The 3,680-nt window shown below is 42.6% G+C and overlaps 1 protein-coding gene across 5 annotated transcripts in view; it reads right to left on the reverse strand.

The window, feature by feature from the left end:
* Positions 1–3,680, reverse strand: part of AP3S2 (adaptor related protein complex 3 subunit sigma 2) — a 109,864-nt gene that overhangs the window by 84,018 nt on the left and 22,166 nt on the right. For 2 of the 5 annotated variants that reach the window (XM_027773557.1, XM_027773553.1), the window contains exons 5-6: positions 2,337–2,463; positions 2,095–2,168 (exon numbers count right to left, since the gene is read on the reverse strand). The exons of 2 other annotated variants lie outside the window; for them this stretch is intronic. The gene's annotated coding sequence lies outside the window, so the exon portion shown is untranslated. The remainder of the gene's footprint in view (positions 1–2,094; positions 2,169–2,336; positions 2,464–3,680) is intronic. One more of the 5 variants, XM_027773554.1, reaches the window with a different exon arrangement.

Genomic DNA, 3,680 nt, shown 5'->3' on the forward strand with positions numbered 1-3,680 from the left:
TGGGGAGTACATACACCCTGCAGCAAAACTTAAAAAAAAACAAAAATCATTAGATTATTTTATCTGTTTCTTTTTTACTTAAGATGTGATTAGTAGGGGCCAGCAGGTGGTGTGGTGGATGAGGTGCTGAGTCCTACATGATCTAACGTGGTGGGTCCCAGACCCGGTGGCTTGAAACTCATGCCAGGCATGTGCGCCTGCATGCCCAAAATTCTGAGAGGAGGATGGAAGAGAAGGAATTGTGGTGCGGCCATCCCCCTAGGGCATGATTTCTCTCTCTCTGACTCTCTGGCAAGCACACGCACTCTATAACAAAACTCTCTCTTAAATTTTTTTTTATAATTTATTCAATAATAACAAATAAACTTTAAGAATGAAAAAGGGTCAACTGGTGGTATAGTGGTTAAGGCAGCTGGATCCCATGTGACCAGATGCATGATTAAGAATCCCAGACCCAGTGGTTTGAGAAACACATCAGGTGCATGTGCATGCATGCTCAAAATCCTGAAAGGAGGGAGAAATGGAAGAGAAGAGACTGCAGAGTGACCAAGCGCCATGACACACATTTTCTCATTTTTCCTCTGTCTTTCTCCTGTTAGCACATGCACCCTGTGGCAAAATTAAAAACAACAACAACAGAATGGGCACCCAGGATCCTAACAATGTTTTCAATTTGAGTAGTGGTTGCATGAGGGTTCATTTTGTGAGAAATCATTGAACCAAACATGCCTGTTTTGTGTGCATGTCTGTTTTCTGTATGCATGTTATATTTTACAACTAAAAAGTTTTAAAAAAGAACACAACTGTGGGACCAGCAGGTGGTGTGGTGGTTAAGGCGCTGGACACTCCCACATGGCCGACCAGGGTTCAAGTGCTGAATCTGGTGGCTTGCTTTCTCACTTCCTCTATCTCTCATTCTCACCCTCTGTCTCTCTCTGGTCAAACTAAAAAATAAATGAATGAATAAATAAAATAAATAATTATTAAAAAAAGAACACAACTGGCAAGCAAGCATAATATCAAGAAGCAAAAAATCTTGCAAAACTTGTTTATTTGGCATAGTCTTAATTTTACTTTAAAAATATATATTTATACATATTCATATAAATCAAACAATCTACAGTGATATATACCAAGGTAGTTATCACAAGTGCTTTTTGTTTGTTTGTGTGTCTCTATGTATTTTCTGATCTTTCTGAATAAGCTTTTATTGCTTTTCTAATAAGAAATAAAGTCATTTTGTAGTGTTGACCTGGGAATAAACCAACAGATCAATAGAACAGAATAGAAAACTGAAAAAGAGATTCAATAGATCTAAGAATTTGATGCGTGATAAAGGTAGTATTTCAAATCATTGGGAAAAGATTGGTAGTTCAATACATTTCATTGGTTCAGCTGGCTAACTGGAAGATAAAGTTCAACTCTACTTCATTCTTTCTTTCTCTTTATGTCTTTCTCTGGCAAGCCCACACATCTTATAATTAAACTTAAAAAAAAAAAAAACCTGAAAAAATGGAGGGTGGTAGGAATTATTCGTTGCAGTTTGCATAACATTAAAAAGAGAGAGCGAACCTAAGTGTTCTTGGATTGATTAGACCTTCCGACAGAGCAATATGCACTGGTTTTAAAAAAGTGCATTTGGGGCCAGTCCCTGGGCTGGTGGTTAAGAGAGCTGGAGCCCACAAGGCCAATCCAGTAGTTGAAATCCCAGATCTACCCACTTGGGTGGAAAAAATAAAAAACACAGGCATTACTGGTGTGTGCCCAAAATGCAGAAGTAGGGAGAAATAGAAGAGAGGGATTATGGCAGGAGGCAGACCATTCCTCACTAGAGGAATGCTTTTTCCCTCTTTGTCACTGTAGCAAACCCACCACCCTCACGCAATTGAAAAAAAAAATAAAAAAGAAGGGCCGGCAGGTAGCATGGTAGTTAAGGGCGCTGGACTCCCATATGGGCGACTGCAGTTCAAGTCCCAGACCTGTAAGCTTGCCTTCTCTCTTTCTGGTCAAATTTAAATAAATAAATAAAGTTAAATAAAATAATTCTTTAAAAAAAATATGAGTTTGTTAGCTGCAAACACATAAAACTCCTACCTGCAGGGAGACTGCTTCTTCCTCTGACAAACACCAAGCCCGGAGGAGGAGGAGTTGCTTACTGCAATTTAGCCCTGTTAGGCAGGACACAGGGTCACTGTGGGGCATGCCCACACACCCTCCCTCTGTTGCCCCTCACTGCACTCTATGGTGGCAACTCCCAGGCTCCTCTGGACAATCCTGGCCCTGCCTTACCTTCAGCTCTCACACTGCAAACTGCTAATGAACTTCACATTCTTTACCTTGATGCTGGCCAGATTCCGGAAGGCCCAGGCTCTGAGCTACAGTCCAGTTTCTGTCCCACAGTCCTGAGGGCCTGTGGCAGACCTAGCCAGGCCTGCTAGTTTAGAGCATCCTGGGCCCCCTGACCTGGAAGACAAATGCACAGGATGGTTGCTGTGTAACGACAACAGGCAACTGCCTCATCCTCACTTTATAATTTTTAATTTTTTTTTGGAGGGCCAGCAGTTAGTGTAGTAGTTAAGGTACTGGATCCTACATGGGCGAGTGTGGTTAAGGTCCTGGATCCGGCGTCTTGACACTCACGCCCATGTGTATACTTGCATATCCAAGATCTTGAGAGAAGAATGGAGGACAAGGGATTGAAGCATGGCCATCTCCCTGGGGGGTGATTTCTCAATTTCCTTCTCTGTCTCCAGCAAGTGTAAATGCCCTATAGCAAAAATCTCTCTCTAAAAAAAAATAATTTAGCTTTGTGCTTGCTGGAGAGAGATGGAGGAAGAGGGGAAATGAGAAATTACCCCTCGAGGGGAAGAGCCTCACCACCATCCCTGCTCCATTTTCCTTTAGAGATTTAGGGTATGCACATACATATGCCCAGCGTCTTTTAAGCCACCGAGTCCAGGATTCAAACTTCAAAGTCAGCCATGTGGGATCCAGCCACTTTAACTTTCAATGCCACTAGCTCACATTGTCCTTACCTTATGACCAGGGGACACTGTAATTAGGTGGCATTATGGTGTAGGAAGAAATTGGCTCATGAATCTCTGCTTAATCTGGGTGATACAGATAGCCAAAGGCCATTATAGACTAGCTAGGGAAGCCAAATAGCATGGTGGTTACACAAATTTCATGGCCATCTGGTGTTGTGGTGGTGAAGATGGCTGGCTCCCACATAGCTGACTGTATAGTTGAAGTCCCAGACTTTGTAGCTTGAAAAACACAACAGGTAGGTGTGCGTATGTGCCCAGAATCCCAAGAGGAGAAATGAGAAGGGATTATGGTGTTAGGCTGCCTAGCTTCAAATCCAGATTCCACATTTGCTAGCAAGTTGTATGGCCTTTGACAAGTTCCTTAAGCATTCTGTGTCTCTGTAAGTAATATCATAGCATCTACTTTCCAGAGCTTTTAAGAGGATTAAGCAAGTTAGAACACATAAAGCATATTTAGAACTGTGCCTGGCACAGAGTAACTATGTAAATGGTAGTTATTATCATCACCATTACTCAGAAAACCCCTGTCTGGGCAGAGCTTCCCCCTGGACAGGCTGTTAGCCTAGCATTTCTGAGAGAGAACCAGGAAACTGGACAAGCCCCCACCCACCCACCCACCCTGCGTCACCTAGC

The sequence above is a fragment of the Tupaia chinensis genome, unplaced genomic scaffold (genome assembly GCF_000334495.1).
Source record: "Tupaia chinensis unplaced genomic scaffold, TupChi_1.0 Scaffold000359_1, whole genome shotgun sequence".
Lineage (NCBI taxonomy): Eukaryota > Metazoa > Chordata > Mammalia > Scandentia > Tupaiidae > Tupaia > Tupaia belangeri.